Source organism: Macaca nemestrina, unplaced genomic scaffold (genome assembly GCF_043159975.1).
Source record: "Macaca nemestrina isolate mMacNem1 unplaced genomic scaffold, mMacNem.hap1 Scaffold_106, whole genome shotgun sequence".
Classification (NCBI taxonomy): Eukaryota; Metazoa; Chordata; class Mammalia; order Primates; family Cercopithecidae; genus Macaca; species Macaca nemestrina.
Window position 1 is genome coordinate 844 of NW_027257589.1, and position 17,214 is coordinate 18,057.

Consider the following 17,214-nt stretch of genomic DNA (forward strand, 5'->3'; position numbering starts at 1 on the left):
CGGGCTCCCAGCCGCCACCCCCGGCCCGCCCCCCTGGCTTCTGGGAGCCCCATCGCCGGGGGTGCAGGCACCCCCCGGCGATCGGGCTCCCAGCCGCCACCCCCGGCCCGCCCCCCTGGCTTCTGGGAGCCCCATCGCCGGGGGTGCAGGCACCCCCGGCGATCGGGCTCCCAGCCGCCACCCCCGGCCCGCCCCCCTGGCTTCTGGGAGCCCCATCGCCGGGGGTGCAGGCACCCCCGGCGATCGGGCTCCCAGCCGCCACCCCCGGCCCGCCCCCCTGGCTTCTGGGAGCCCCATCGCCGGGGGTGCAGGCACCCCCGGCGATCGGGCTCCCAGCCGCCACCCCCCGGCCCGCCCCCCTGGCTTCTGGGAGCCCCATCGCCGGGGGTGCAGGCACCCCCGGCGATCGGGCTCCCAGCCGCCACCCCCGGCCCGCCCCCCTGGCTTCTGGGAGCCCCATCGCCGGGGGTGCAGGCACCCCCGGCGATCGGGCTCCCAGCCGCCACCCCCGGCCCGCCCCCCTGGCTTCTGGGAGCCCCATCGCCGGGGGTGCAGGCACCCCCGGCGATCGGGCTCCCAGCCGCCACCCCCGGCCCGCCCCCCTGGCTTCTGGGAGCCCCATCGCCGGGGGTGCAGGCACCCCCGGCGATCGGGCTCCCAGCCGCCACCCCCGGCCCGCCCCCCTGGCTTCTGGGAGCCCCATCGCCGGGGGTGCAGGCACCCCCGGCGATCGGGCTCCCAGCCGCCACCCCCGGCCCGCCCCCCTGGCTTCTGGGAGCCCCATCGCCGGGGGTGCAGGCACCCCCGGCGATCGGGCTCCCAGCCGCCACCCCCGGCCCGCCCCCCTGGCTTCTGGGAGCCCCATCGCCGGGGGTGCAGGCACCCCCGGCGATCGGGCTCCCAGCCGCCACCCCCGGCCCGCCCCCCCTGGCTTCTGGGAGCCCCATCGCCGGGGGTGCAGGCACCCCCGGCGATCGGGCTCCCAGCCGCCACCCCCGGCCCGCCCCCCTGGCTTCTGGGAGCCCCATCGCCGGGGGTGCAGGCACCCCCGGCGATCGGGCTCCCAGCCGCCACCCCCGGCCCGCCCCCCTGGCTTCTGGGAGCCCCATCGCCGGGGGTGCAGGCACCCCCGGCGATCGGGCTCCCAGCCGCCACCCCCGGCCCGCCCCCCTGGCTTCTGGGAGCCCCATCGCCGGGGGTGCAGGCACCCCCGGCGATCGGGCTCCCAGCCGCCACCCCCGGCCCGCCCCCCTGGCTTCTGGGAGCCCCATCGCCGGGGGTGCAGGCACCCCCGGCGATCGGGCTCCCAGCCGCCACCCCCGGCCCGCCCCCCTGGCTTCTGGGAGCCCCATCGCCGGGGGTGCAGGCACCCCCGGCGATCGGGCTCCCAGCCGCCACCCCCGGCCCGCCCCCCTGGCTTCTGGGAGCCCCATCGCCGGGGGTGCAGGCACCCCCCGGCGATCGGGCTCCCAGCCGCCACCCCCCGGCCCGCCCCCCTGGCTTCTGGGAGCCCCATCGCCGGGGGTGCAGGCACCCCCGGCGATCGGGCTCCCAGCCGCCACCCCCGGCCCGCCCCCCTGGCTTCTGGGAGCCCCATCGCCGGGGGTGCAGGCACCCCCGGCGATCGGGCTCCCAGCCGCCACCCCCGGCCCGCCCCCCTGGCTTCTGGGAGCCCCATCGCCGGGGGTGCAGGCACCCCCGGCGATCGGGCTCCCAGCCGCCACCCCCGGCCCGCCCCCCTGGCTTCTGGGAGCCCCATCGCCGGGGGTGCAGGCACCCCCGGCGATCGGGCTCCCAGCCGCCACCCCCGGCCCGCCCCCCTGGCTTCTGGGAGCCCCATCGCCGGGGGTGCAGGCACCCCCGGCGATCGGGCTCCCAGCCGCCACCCCCGGCCCGCCCCCCTGGCTTCTGGGAGCCCCATCGCCGGGGGTGCAGGCACCCCCGGCGATCGGGCTCCCAGCCGCCACCCCCGGCCCGCCCCCCTGGCTTCTGGGAGCCCCATCGCCGGGGGTGCAGGCACCCCCGGCGATCGGGCTCCCAGCCGCCACCCCCGGCCCGCCCCCCCTGGCTTCTGGGAGCCCCATCGCCGGGGGTGCAGGCACCCCCGGCGATCGGGCTCCCAGCCGCCACCCCCGGCCCGCCCCCCTGGCTTCTGGGAGCCCCATCGCCGGGGGTGCAGGCACCCCCGGCGATCGGGCTCCCAGCCGCCACCCCCGGCCCGCCCCCCTGGCTTCTGGGAGCCCCATCGCCGGGGGTGCAGGCACCCCCGGCGATCGGGCTCCCAGCCGCCACCCCCGGCCCGCCCCCCTGGCTTCTGGGAGCCCCATCGCCGGGGGTGCAGGCACCCCCGGCGATCGGGCTCCCAGCCGCCACCCCCCGGCCCGCCCCCCTGGCTTCTGGGAGCCCCATCGCCGGGGGTGCAGGCACCCCCGGCGATCGGGCTCCCAGCCGCCACCCCCGGCCCGCCCCCCTGGCTTCTGGGAGCCCCATCGCCGGGGGTGCAGGCACCCCCGGCGATCGGGCTCCCAGCCGCCACCCCCGGCCCGCCCCCCTGGCTTCTGGGAGCCCCATCGCCGGGGGTGCAGGCACCCCCGGCGATCGGGCTCCCAGCCGCCACCCCCGGCCCGCCCCCCTGGCTTCTGGGAGCCCCATCGCCGGGGGTGCAGGCACCCCCGGCGATCGGGCTCCCAGCCGCCACCCCCGGCCCGCCCCCCTGGCTTCTGGGAGCCCCATCGCCGGGGGTGCAGGCACCCCCGGCGATCGGGCTCCCAGCCGCCACCCCCGGCCCGCCCCCCTGGCTTCTGGGAGCCCCATCGCCGGGGGTGCAGGCACCCCCGGCGATCGGGCTCCCAGCCGCCACCCCCGGCCCGCCCCCCTGGCTTCTGGGAGCCCCATCGCCGGGGGTGCAGGCACCCCCCGCGATCGGGCTCCCAGCCGCCACCCCCGGCCCGCCCCCCTGGCTTCTGGGAGCCCCATCGCCGGGGGTGCAGGCACCCCCCGCGATCGGGCTCCCAGCCGCCACCCCCCGGCCCGCCCCCCTGGCTTCTGGGAGCCAGAATGAGATTTGTAAAAGAGACCCCCTTAAGCTGGCTTGCTCCTTAACCATGGGATGGTGTTGTGAGATGGTTCCTTCGATGAAACAGAAAGCAGCCCTCGCTAGATGCTAAGTCTGCCACTCCATTGACCTTGGACTTGAAGCCTCCAGACTGTGAGAAATCAGTATCCGTTGTTCATAAATCACCCAGTCTAGGCCAGGTGCGGTGGCTCACGCCTGTAATCACAGCACTTTTGAAGGCTAAGCCAAGTGGATCAAGAGGTCAAGAGATCGAGACCACCCTGGCCAACATGATGAAACCAAATGTCTACTAAAAATACAAAAAAAGAGAGAAAATGCCAGGTATGGTTGTGGGCACCTGTAGTCTCAGCTACTCGGGAGGCTGAGGCAGGAAAATCACTGGAACTCGGGAGTTGGAACTTGCAGTGAACTGAGATCACAGCACTGCTCTCCAGCCTGGGCAACAGAGCAAGGCTCCATTTCAAAATAAATAAATAAATTAATAAATAATAAATAAAATAAACCTCCCAGTCTATGGCACTTTGTCATAGCAGCCTGAATGAACTAAGACTGCTCAGTAACGAATCAAACAGAAGGCCAGGTCACAGGAACCAAAAGGAAGTCCTCCTAGAAGCAGAATGACATCAGGGAAGAAGGAACAGTGGCAGGAGGGGCAATGTAGGACCTCAGGGCTGTTCTAGGACACCCAGGTCCCAGGCTGTGAGGCCACCTTTGGAGCTTGGCATCCTGCCAACCCAGATCAATGGCACAGGTGCCTACCGGGAGCTGTGCAGCAGACCCCCTCTTCCTCAAGGAGCCTTCTCGGGACCAGCCTTCTGGACTGGCATTGGACAAGAGCTTCACAAATGTCCTCACAATTGCATCCATGGGCCAGAAATTCCACTTCTAGAATCTTTCTTAAAGAAAAAGCAAAATGTTTAAATAAATAAATAAAACAATAAAATTAGACTCATTCCTGGAATGTTGCCAGGATATAGCTTACAAGATAGGAAAACAAGCTCAAATTATAGGAGTGTATTTAATAAAAGAATAAAAGAAAGAAAAGAATAGAACAGTCAGAAGATGGTCATATTCTAGAAGAGCTGCAGGAATAAGGGAATTAAATACAATATGCTCCAAAACCCTTTAGAGAAGGTACGCTCCGGCTCCAGACATTTGGCCTGGTTTTTTGGACAAAAGTGGTGAATTGGTCCTCTCTCCCTCTCTCTCTCCCTCTCTCTCTTTCTCCCTCTCTATGTCCTTCCCTCCATCCCTCTATCCATCCCTTTCTCTCTCTCTCCCTCTCTCTGTCTCTGCCTCCCTCCCTTTCTCCCTCTCTATCTCCCCCTTTCTCTCTCTCTCTCTCTCCCACTCTCCCCCGCCCCCTGTCTCCCTGCCTGCTTCTCTGTCCCCTCCCTGCATCCCATACACTTCGTGGTAGAAAGGCCCCTTAGGATCATCCCACATCCTCTGTGGCCATCCACACCTGCCAACCTGCCCTCTGATCTGTATACTGTCCTGGTTTATTCTGCCCACCTGAAAAAGCTCGGCCATGCAGGTAGAAGATGCTGCTGTTCTATTTCCATGATGCCAAATGCCTAGAAATTAAGGGGAAAACCCATTCACCAAAAAAATGGGATTTTATGGAGAATCTTAGCATTTACTTCTGTTATCCTCCTTTTTTTTCTTCTGTTTAGGTCTGTGTCCTGGGAAGCTCTGGGATGAACATGACTCCTGAGCACAGACACCGCCCTCACAGAGGTTCGTGTATGCTCGGCTTCATCCTCGGAATGTTACACTCACACTTGACTCGCCCACTTTATGTGTCTTTTTTTTTTTTTTTTTGGCCTGACTTTTAGAAAACCAATCTGAGAATAAAGTTTAAAAAGAGAGTTTCTGAACCCTTAACTGAGGTCAAAATCTTGGAGTGAAAGCCAAAGATGCAGCGTCCAAGGAGTCAGGGGAATGGGGGCATCTTCGAACCCAGAATCAGTCAGCATTGGGGAGAAAACAAGGGCTTCTATGTGCGGCTCCCTGATGAGCACTCGGAAAGCAAATGCGTTTCAGTCCAGAAGAAGGTCAAGTGAGGAAATGACCTAAATGGGGCTTATTCCTTGCCCAGCCCTGAGAATAGGCTGGAGGCCCCAGGCGGGAGAGGGAGGGCCAGGCCCCATAAGCCTCTCACCATGGAAAACGATGATGGGCCAGGAAGCTGCAGAGTGAGTCGACCTTCTTGCCCTCTCTGCAGAGGCCTGGCCCTTGTGAGTGAACCCCCTCACTCCCTCTTATTATTTAGTCTGGCTACTGTTGGCATATTACAGTTGGTGATCATTTGGAACATGAGTGCTAAACTGAATTTTGTTAATTCTAATAATTTATCAGAGCATTTTTATATTTCTAGGAAACAGAATTATACATTATCCTCAGAATTATTTTATCTTTCTCGTTAATAATAACAGCCCTTCAGTCGCCCTGCCTTCCCACTGGGTGTGAGTGCATCTCTGCTAATGTGGGGCATGAGAATGGATGCCAGAGGCAGAGCAAGCAGCTCAGAGGCCATAGCAGCTACTTATTTTTTTGTTTATTTTTTTATTTCTTTTGAGATGGAGTCTCACTCTGTTGCCCAGGCTGAAGTGCAATGGCGTGATCTCAGCTCACTGCAACCTCCACTTCCTGGGTTCAAGCGATTCTCCTGCCTCAGCTTCCAGAGTAGCTGGGATTACAGGCACCCACCACCATGCCAGGCTAATTTTTGGTACTCTTAGTAGAGACGGAGTTTCACCATGTTGGCAAGGTTGGTCTTGAACCCCTGGCCTCGGGTGATTCACCCACCTTGGCCTCCTAAAGTGCTGAGATTACAGGCATGAGCCACCATGCCCGGCCCATTGTGGCATCTTAATCACAGAGTGAAGACGGCCTGGACCCAGCGTGAAGATGATGAAAAGGGGGAAGAGCAGCTCTCTCACCTATAGTGTTGCCAGGCGCTTCCAACTTTCAACATAAGGGACACTAAATAGCTTTCCCAACGAAAACAACTGAGATGTTGGGTAAAACCTACAAAAATGCATCTTTGTAAGTGCATTACTGGGCTGGCATTGAAGGATGGAATCCACAGCAGTCGATAAGGAATTGGCGGGAACCAAAGTGGAATTTATTTTTCTGTTTAGACAGTTGCACAGAGGATGGGGCATCAGAAACAAAACCGGATGTCTCTCCAAAATGAGGTCAGAAATCTGACATCTTAGACTTAAAATAAAAGCCCACCTCAGAGCAGGAGCAGCAAGGAGAGCAGCTGTCCCTGCATTGGTGCTGGGTGGAAGGAAAACCACTGACCCTGAGAACCGATGAGAAACAATCCTCCAGGAGTTCATGCTGGAAGACCTCGAGAGCATGGGTCAAATCGATGTGGCACCAGGCGGCTGCTAACTTCACCTCTACCCCATGTGAGTGAACATCTTTGCTGAAACAATGCAACCCTGTCCTCAAAATATCTCCCCACTTAAAATTCCAAGAAAGATAAGTCCCTGTGCAAAAAGTTACAAAACATAAGTAAACAAAGTACTGTGGATACATCCAATAAATCAAGAAACAAATTGAGCAGAGCCACAAAAATCCAAAATGTGGAAAAGATCAACTGCTGGCAAAGTATCCACTGCTGTTGCTCCCGTTAAGAGACTGTATTTCATAAAAAGCTAGACACGCCCCTCTGTGGCCTCACACTTGCCTTCTCAGGCATGTCTGCCCCAGAAATGCCTTTGCACTGCCTTCTCCAAGAGACACATACGGGGCAAGAATATTTAGGCAGTGATTGTAGACATAGAAAACACTTGAAAGCCACCCAAATACATCTCTATCAAGGAAAAAAGCTGGCATAGTCACATTGTGGAATATGATACAGCTGTGAAAATGAACTGCCGTTAGAAGCATCAGCAATGAAAAATTACAGTGAACAAAGGAAATTACTGAAAAATACACTGCTATTCCATATACAGTTCACAAACTATAACATATGACATGGCTGAATAATATACAGAGAAATGATATAACTTATGAAAAGCAAGGCAAACATTAACACATTAGTCCTATGTCTGGGTGAAGAAGGGAGACCCAGGTGATCAAAGAAGGGCGTATTGTAGCCTTTCAAGACACTCGATGCTCATGCATGATGACATCAGCGCAATTATTAATCTATCAGATTATGCATTCAGTTTTGTTTGTTTGTTTGCTTTTGAGGCGGAGTTTTGCTCATGTAGCCCAGGCTAGAGTGTAATGGCACAATCTCGGCTCGCTGCAACTTCTATCTCCTGGGTTCAAACAACTCTCCCACCTCAGCCTCCCGAGTAGCTGGGATCACAGGTGCCTGCCATGATGCTCAGCTAACTTTTTGTATTTTTTTAGTAGAGACGGGTTTCACCACATTGGCCAGGCTGGTCTTAAACACCTGACCTCAAATGATCCACCCGCCTCAGCCTCCGAAAGTGCTGGGCTTACAGACATGAGCCACCATGCCCAGCCAAATTTTATAGACTCTTAGGTGTCATATATTTCATAATTAAACATAAAAAACTAAATGTTTACTGTAGTTTGTAAATGAAAGAGCAATAAAAAATGTTGCAAACTTTTAAACATCAAACCTGTTGTATAGCTCATAGTGACCCTCCTATTAAGCTGTGGTAAGCTCCAATTGGTATTTCATTGTTATTTTCTAAAAACTAGGTGAACAGATGAAAAACAGAATTCAGTTTTAAAACAAGATATTAAGATAATGTTACTGGTTGAAAGTGTCCAGGTTGTTGGTGCCTTGAACCAAGAATTGGACGCAATGCAAAAATGGAGCAAGGAAAGAATGAAGCAGCAAAGCAGACATTTACAGAAAATGAAAGCACGCTCCACAGGGTGAGAGCGCCTGAGCACAGGGGGCCCGTTACTGAAGTTTCTAGGGCTTAAATCCCCTCTCGAGGTTTCCATTGGTTACTTGGTGTGTACCCTACGTAAATGAAGAGGATGAAGTAAAATTACAAAGTCATGTACTCGGTGTAAGCCCTGTGTAAATGGAGAGGATATTTCTTGTCATACCCCAAGAGTTTCCATTTCATTTCATTCTCGGAAGTCAAGGTGAATCGGCCTTATGTTCCTGCCTCCAGACCCTTTTCTCCTGCCTCCGTGGAATGGATGGCAGGACATGGAAAATGGTTTTGTCCAAATGACATGTCCCAGGGCACTGGCAGCTGAGGACAAGAGGGAACCAGTTGGTGTCACTGAGGAACGCTCACCCGTGTCTCCACACCGCACAGAACAAAGTGAGTGTCCTTGTCCTGAACCCTCTGAAGTGAGTATCTCGCCTCAGGGCTTTCATGAAACCCTTTTTAGGAGAGGCTCCTTCTCTCTCCTTCTGCAGCCACAAGGCAGCAGGGATAGCCCCTCTCTCGCTGAAGTTCTTCTTAAAAAAACAAAGAGAATAAAATACTAGAATTAATGTAATGAATAATAAAATAATGAAAATGAAAGTATGTTTTACAGAAGCAGCTCTGGAATTTCATGTATTGGTGGCATTAAAAGCAGAAAATGGGCCTATAGGCCTGGCGGGATGGCTCATGCCTGTAATCCCAGCACTTTGGGAGGCTGAGGCAGGTGGATCACGAGGTCAGGAGATCGAGACCATCCTGGCTAACACAGTGAAACACCGTCTCTACTAAAAATACAAAAAATTAGCCATGCATGATGACGGGGCCCTGTAGTCCCAGCTACTCGGGAGGCTGAGGCAGGAGAATGGCGTGAACCCGGGAGGCGGAGCTTGTAGTGAGCCAATATCGCTTCACTGCACTCCAGCCTGGGCAACAGAAAAAGACTCTGTCTAAAAAAAAAAAAAGAAAAAAGAAAATGGGCCTATAGAGCTCCATTTAATGGCAAAAAATTAAGGAAAGAATAAAAAGACTCTGCTAATAATGGTGACGTGAGCTGCTCATATTGTCATTTTCTCTGGGACATAATATTGGGGAGGAGGTGGGACCACCTGCCACCAGGTTCCAGGTGATTTTTGGGCTGTTCCCCCAAATCACTGCAGCCTCTTCCCTGCTGGTCCCTTGATCCTGCTGCTGTGCCGGGCGTCCTGAGTGGCAGGAGGCACCTTGGCAGCTTCCAGTGGGATAGGCCTGCGGCATTCTGAGCCTGAATGCCGTGATCACTAGGAAGTAAGGAGACATAAGCAGGAAGGGTTCAGGGATGGAGCAGCCGCTTCTCAGGGATCAGTCTCGGGCCCGAGCTGAGAAGAATCCCCTTTCAGGACGATGGCTCCAGGCTGAGGTCAACGCTGTTTCTGTGCGTTATGATGACTGACCTGCATCCACAGGGAAGCGTATCCGGGCTCCTTGTTCCCAGGCAATGTTGGGAACACCTTGAAATGGGCACTGGTGGATTTCAATTCCAGCCTTCCAGAAGCCACTCCAAATGGAAATGGAGCTAACGGATGCAGGTGGAGTAAGTAAACAACTTTAGGTCCCAAACAACAATTTTCACATACAATATAGTGCACAGGGAAAAATAAAGCCTCGGGACCCCAACTCACAGCCAAAACGGAAAAAAATCATTAAGTTGGAAGCTGAATCATGCAAGAAACTGCATTTCCTTTTGTTCCTAAGCAGATAGCTACAGATAGCTACATCTCCACAGGAAGCTGGTCTATGTTCACCTTATCTTATATAAAGGCTTATGTAGAGGACTGATTTACCGCATGTGAGATGAAGACGTAACTGATCCTTCCCCATCTGCTCTCTTTCTCTTGCAACCTGAGGAAGACCACAGGTTCCCTCTCTCCCCTCCTGCCCACCATTTTCCTCCAGCCCACCCTTCCCCTCCAGCCCACCCTTCCCTCCTGCCCACTCTTGTCCTACAGCCCAGCCTTCCCCTCCAGCCCAGCCTTCTCCTCCAGCCCGCCTGGAAGAGGAAGAGGTCTGCAGCTTACATCAGAATCTCGAAGTTGACACCCAAAAAAGGTAAAAGATCCTGCGGGATGCTGGCTTATACAACTAATGAGATAACGCTCTGGGTGTACATCCTAGCATACAGGAAGAGCATTCTTGTTCATGGCGGTGGTTTCAAATATTTCAGTGAGTTTTCCCTTGAATGCCTCAGTCGGGAGCCACTTCAGTTCAGCGCAGGCAGCAAGGGAGCTTCAAGGACTGGTAGTTATGAATTCAAGCTTATACACAGCGACAGATCACAGGTCTGTGGAAGATACTTGTCAATCAATATTCAGAGGTAGCATTCCATAACTGAAGCATAGGGCGTATCTGACTTCATCTGACAAGGCTAAAATCATGATTGTTTTTCTAACTGGGAAATTTATGTAACTTATTTGCCAATAAACAACCATCTCTCTCTCCCCATTTTCTGACATAACACTAGTCGTTAGAGAAATGTTCCGATGATGTTCATGAAAGAACAAACCAATGTCTTCCGCTTTAATACCACGTATTTCACACATATGACTCTTGCTGCTTCCATGTGACACTAAAAATATCGGGAGTGCCAGGAAGTCTCTTTAATCATCGTTCTCCAATGTGCTCAGGAGATGAAGTCATTCTGTGAAGTGGACTTCAGTTGACACCACTGAGAAAATGTCCTAGAGAAAGTAAAACTTGTAGTGGCCTCATACTTTACAGAAATAATTCAACTTCTTTCTTTCATTTCTTTCCGGTTTTTGGACATTAATTTTAATTGGTTCAGGGCAACCTGTTTCCGCATCAAAGTCTTGGGAAGCTTCCATCTGTTTTTAAACTATACTAATATTATATTATATTATATTATACTATTTATTTATTTAGAAATAGAGTCTCACTGTGTCACTCAGGCCAAAGTGTAGTAGTATGATCACGGCTCACTGCAGTCTCAACCTCCCAGGCTCGAGCCAATCCTCAGGCCTCCACCACCTGAGTAGCTGGGACTACAGGTGTGCCACCATGTCCTGCTAACGTTTTATTTTTATTTTTTGTAGAGACAGGATCTCGTTATGTGGCCAAAGCAGGTCTCAAACTCCTGGTCTCAAGCAATCCTTGTGTCAGCCTCCTAAAGTGCTGAGATTATAGACATGAGCCATGGCACGCAGCTGATTTATTATTTTATTTTCTCAGAACTCTATACAACCTGATTCTTAATACATAAGGAAAGAGAAGCCAGTCAAAAGTGGAAGTAGTTGCACACAATGAAAGTGTCATTTGGCACTTAGACAAGAGAGGCGGATTATAAAAATAAAAGATCTACATATCGCAATTGGCTGTGGCCTTGGACTCCAGCACTTTTTATTTTTATTTTTTTAGGAGATAGTGTCTCACTCTCTTACTCAAGCTGGAGTGCAGTGATATAATCATAGCTCACTGTTATCTCAAACTCCTGAGTTCAAGTGATCCTCCTGCCTCGACCTCCCAAGTACCTGGGACTACAGATGTGCCATCGCTCCAGGCAATTTTTTTTTTTTTGAATTTTTGTAGAGACGAGGTCTCCCTGTGTTGCCCAGGCTAGTCTCAAACATGTGACCTCAAGCAATCGTTCCCCCTTGGCCTCTAAAGCGCTGGGGTTATAGGTGTGAGTCACTGTACCCGGCCAAGAAACCAACCCCACCTGTTTTCTATATAAAGTTTAGCATCTAGATACGAAGCAAAATAAGTTTTCAAGATCAAGGAGTCTGAAGGGAAGCTGCTGGGAGGGGAATGGGCTCAAGGCAGCGTTTTCTGGTCTACAGTTTTGCTTATTCTTGGACTTTCCAAAGTCCTGAAAGAAGCAGAAGGAAAGTGAGAAGAGAGGAAGAGGCAGGAGGAAAGGAGGAGGGCTGCGCCTCTGCGGTTGCAGATTAGCCCAAGCCGGCTCAGTGGCTGGGAAGGAAGGGAGGAAACCCCCAAGGCCGAAGGTGGAGTCAGAGTCCTGGGTCCAGCAGAGACTGGACAGGAGGAGGGTGCCGGGAGCCAAAGACCTTCCTGCTAGCACTGCAACCTCTTAAACTGCTTAGGCTTTTATCTAAATTTGATATGTCTGCATTTTGTAGACCTCCAAACCAAGTCACTCAGGGTAACCTAGACAGGAAGGGGAGGATGATAGGAGAAGGTGCCCCACCTGATGATGCCCTTCTGGCTTTTATCCATTCCTGGGAATGACTCTTTGTCCAACTCGGGGGATGCCCCTATGGGAGAATACAGTGGCGTGGACCAGCAGTGGAGAATTCCAAGTCCAAAAAACGATTGGCATTTTCAAGGAAAGTAAGAAATCATCCTGCATATATGAAATATTGGGAAAAAGGTTGTTACTAATAATTCTCAAGCGACCACTCTGGTGAGACTAGGTTTCTCTGGGAATGTGTGGAGCAGGGTGTATGTACCGAGTGAGCACCTCCCACCCTTCAGACTCCTTCAGCTCCTGTCTACTGTAGCAGTCAGAGGGCAACTCCTGTCCTCATCTCCTGAGCGACCCACTCACTCATTCACTCACTCATTCATTCACTCGTTAACTCATTCACTCACTCACTCATTCACTCACCCTTTTACTCACTTGCTCATTCATTTACTCATTCACTCACTCATTCACTGACCCATTCACTCACTCACTCACTCATTCACTGACCCATTCACTCACTCACTCACTCATTCACTCACCCATTCACTCACTCATTCATTCCCTCATTCACTCACTCAGTCATTCCCTAACTCACCCTTTCACTCACTCACCCATTCACTCATTCACTCACTCATTCACTCACTTATTCACTCACTCATTCATTTCCTCATTCATTCACTCAATCATTCACTCACTCAAATCATTCACTCATTCACTCACTCATTCACCTCTTCACTCACTCATTCACTCATCCTTTACTCACACACTCACTCATTTATTGACTCATTCACTCACTCACTCGTTCATTCACTCACTTCTTCACTCCCTCATTCACTTGTTCGCTCACTGACTCATTCACTCACTCTTTCCCTCACCCATTCACTCACTCACCCACTCATCTGTTCACTCACTCATTCACCCACTCACCCATTCACTAAGTCACTCATTCATTCACTCACTCACTCATTCATTCACTCACTCACTCACTCATCACTCATTTATTCCCTCGGTCACTCACTCATTCACTCACTTATTCACTTGCTTATTCACTCACTCATTCACTAAGACGCTCATTCATTCACTTACTCACTTATTCACTCACCCATTCACTCACTCACTCATTCACTCATTGACTCCCTTGGCAATTCATTCACTCACTCACGGTCACTCATTCAGTCATTTACCCACTCACTCACTCATTTTTCCTTCCCTCATCCACTCACTCACTCATTCACTGACTGACTCACTCACTCACCCATTCACTCATTTACTCACTCATTTACTCCTTCACTCACTCACTCACTCACTCACTCCCTCCTTCATTCATTCATTCAGCAGCACCCATGACAGGTTCACTCTGTCCTGGGCTCTGCTGTTGCCCTGGGACTGCAGCAGGGAATAGTCAAAGATCTCTGAATCCACAGCATTCAGAGTTCAGCCGGGGGAACTTTCGAGAAGCCCAGCAGATAGTTGAAATGCCCCACGTGTGACACTGACGAGGATGTTTTAAGAGCAGCAGGGAGGGAACAGGAGTGTGCATGGAGCCCAAAATTTCTAAGAGGGTGATCTGGGGAGGCCTCACCGTGCAGGAGACCTTGCAGGACAGACCTGTGGAAAGTGGGCAGAGTCGGTAGGGAGAGGAGGGCCTAGGTTGAGGAAAGAGCAGGCTGGGCCTGAGGTTGTCGGGTGCCTGCATGGGCCTCTGGGCAGCACCAGGATCTGAAGGGACCGGAGGACAGGCCAGTGTGGCTTGTGTGGGGTCTGTGACTCCGAGTCAGCAGAGAAGATGCCTGAATTACATCCTGATAGGTGCACCCTGACTTTGAAGCTGAGGACACCCGAGACATGGAGGTGGGGTGGAGGTTGGGGCAGAGCAGGGGATGAGGAGGGAGCCTGTTCCGGTCCAGGTCAAAGGTGGTGGCCTGGCCCCAGTGGCTCCAGATGAAATGAAGAGCCAATAGGGACTTTCCTGAAGGACTTAGATGCCAGGGTGGAAGAGCACTGCAAGGCTTCAGCCTGAGCCCCTGGGAGGATGGAGTCACCAGGAGCTGAGGTGAGGAAGACTGAGCGATGGGGGGTTGTGTGGGGGGTGCAGAGGCCTGAGCTCAGTTTGGCCCCTGCAGATTTGAGATGCCCACTCCATGCACAGGCCGAGACAGCAGAGAAGGGGAAGAAGCTGCAGCTCAGGTAGCCCTGGAATGTGCAGCCCCACATGCTGGGGCACTGGGTCATGGTGTCCTCATGGCTGGGAGCTGCTTCCCTCCTGGGATGCCAGAACTCCTTTAGGGCACATTGGCAACTCCTGTGCTCACCACTGAGGGGAAGTGGGAAGGGCAGCTGTCCCTATGCATGTTCTCCTTCAACTTGTCCTAGGCAGGTCCCAGGCAGCACCACCCTCCCAAGTGGCTCCCCTTGGCCGCTGTCCCTAGTGTTCACAGCCAGACCCTAGAAGAGGGCTGGACTCAGCGGCTCACTTCTGATGAATAGAACCAGGCAAAAGAGATGGCGGTCTCTCCTGAGATTGGATTGGGAGGAGCTGAGGTTCTGTCCACTGGAACTCTCTCCCTGGCTCTTGGTAGGTGCTAGTTCTGGCAAAGCCAGTCACCCGCCCAGGGCAGAGGGCAACCTGAAGCTGATGCCACAGAGAGACTGGGGCCTTCAGTCCAACAGCCTGCAAGCAACAGAATCCTGCTAGCAACACAGAAGTGAGCATGGAAGCAGCTCCTCCCCTGATGAGCCTGAGCCTTCAGAAGACACAGCAGCCCTAGGCAGACACCTACTGCAGCCCTGGAGAGCCCCTGGGGCAGAGGGCCCAGTGAAGCCTGCCTGAACTCCTGGCCCAAGGAGTAATCATTCCTGGGGTATAAGTGTGTGCTGGTGTGGGCCTTTAGAGTAATCTGTCAAGGGACAATAAAGAACAAGCACACGCCTCAGGTCCTACTGGGTGGAAGCTGTACGGTCAGCACGGCATGTAATATCTTCCTCTTGAATTAGAAGATTCATTGCTAAGGCCAAAGTTAAAAAAAAAAAAAAAAAAAAAAAACCTCTAGTTGTAGCAACATTGAAATACATGACTTTCCAAAAAAAAAAAAAAAAAGCCATAGCTATTCTTTTCCATCTTTGCTACAGGTATATATTAATATATGTTAATTCCCTGACTGACTGAGCAATGGGCCAAACTCATAAGAACAGATGTGTGAGGACCGTCAGTGACCACCCTGACCCCAGCCCTTATACACAGACAAACTTTTGAATATAATCCGTAACCTTGGGGGTCTTGACACTCTAAATTTTATTGTTTTTCATTAACTATTTCTATTCCCTAAACAATACCTGTTCATCGCAGAGAAAAATGGCATTGCCTATACTAAGCAAAAGAAAGGAAATAAAATGCTCAGAAACATTTACATATGTATGCAGACTCACACACACACACACACACGCGTACGCACTCACACACAGGCTCGCACTGCTTCTAGGCCTGCCTTTTCACTTATTTGTATGTCCTGAACATATTTCCATGTCAGTAGACACATATCTTTGTAGCGGTAACAGCAACTAAATATTATTGCAGCGCATATTTTTACCATCATTTATTTAACTCATCATGTTTGAACTGTTAGGTTGTATCTATCATTTTCTGTATTACAGACAATTTGATGACAAATGACCAATCCCCTAATGTTCAATATAAAAATATCAATTGTATAAGGAGATAACGGGTATTTGGCTAAAATAAAATTCAGTGTGGCCCACCTTCTCCACATGTAACATGCTCTAAAAAGGCATGAATAATTAAATTAGCCCTTCTATTCTCCAGCACAGATCCTGAGCCCAGCTGTGGGTGCAGGTGCTTAGAGCCTCGGTCTGCTCTTCTGCCCGCCAGAAGGCAAAGGCCACTCAACTGCCACCTTAAGACAGCCAGGATTCTCTTCTCCCTTTTAATTAATAGAATAATGCTCAGGTTCACTGCATGAGAGCAGTGCTCTCTGACTTTGCATTCATCAGGATAACCTAGGTGGTTTGTTTAAAACTACACATTTCCTGGCTGAGCTCCCAGGAACTGGACTTCAGTGGTTTAATGGGGGTGTGCATAGGACAGGTGATTCTGAGGACCACGAGGGGTTAGGAATTTCGCCGTTAATTCTGGCCAAGGGAGAGATTAGACCACCCAGCATTGTCCGCAGCATATATTTTTTTTTCCTCTTTTGCAATGAGTATTTGATGCTCAGCGGGATGAGCCCCAGGATGAGGCACACATCCAAGAAAAATCCATGCCTCTCCATCTTTTCCCCAGGATTGCCCTTTGGTGAGACTCTCCTTTGCGATTGCTTCACTTTCCCGGGTTCATAGAACAAACCTCTTCTTAGTCTCTTTTGTTGTTTCCTATCTGTTCAACAAACACCCACTGCGCAGGACCACCCTCCGGAAAGCCCTCGAGTGGGGCCGTTTGGGAGCCCTTCTTCGTGGGGTGAGCACTGAAGGAACCGGGATCCCATAAGCCCGTGCTTTTGTAGGGGCTGCTCCCTCTCCCATCGCAAGTAACTGGCACCAGGCTGTTAAGCTGTGGATGGGCAACTGGCACAGCGCTTTGGATGTGCGTATTTCAGCACGTGGAGTTGGCCGGTGAAGTCAGCCGAGGTCGGCACAGCGTACAGCAGCGCGCCTGTTCGTAGGGAGGAAGGGTCGTCCCGCCTCCCCGCCAGGTCAGTCCCGTTGCGCCTCCTCCTGTCCCACTCTGACTTTCGCGCGCCCAGGCGTCTCTGAGTGTAGCGCCCCGATACTCTCCCCCACCCCAAGGATTCTTCTCCCAACGGGACGGGCTGGGGGCCCGGGAGCGCCACAGACCCCGTGGACCCGGGAAATCGCAGCTTCGTCATAGCTAAGCTCGCCGCGCTCAGCTTTTCCCACCACCTGGAGGATCCACTCTCCGTGCGTCCTTCCCGACCTCAGGCTGCAGAGAAAACGTGGGGGCGGGGATCGAGGAAGCCGCGCGCAGAGGCTCCTAGCGCAGCCCCAGGAGGAATCCTGCCTCCAACAAGAAGCTGTGCGCGCGG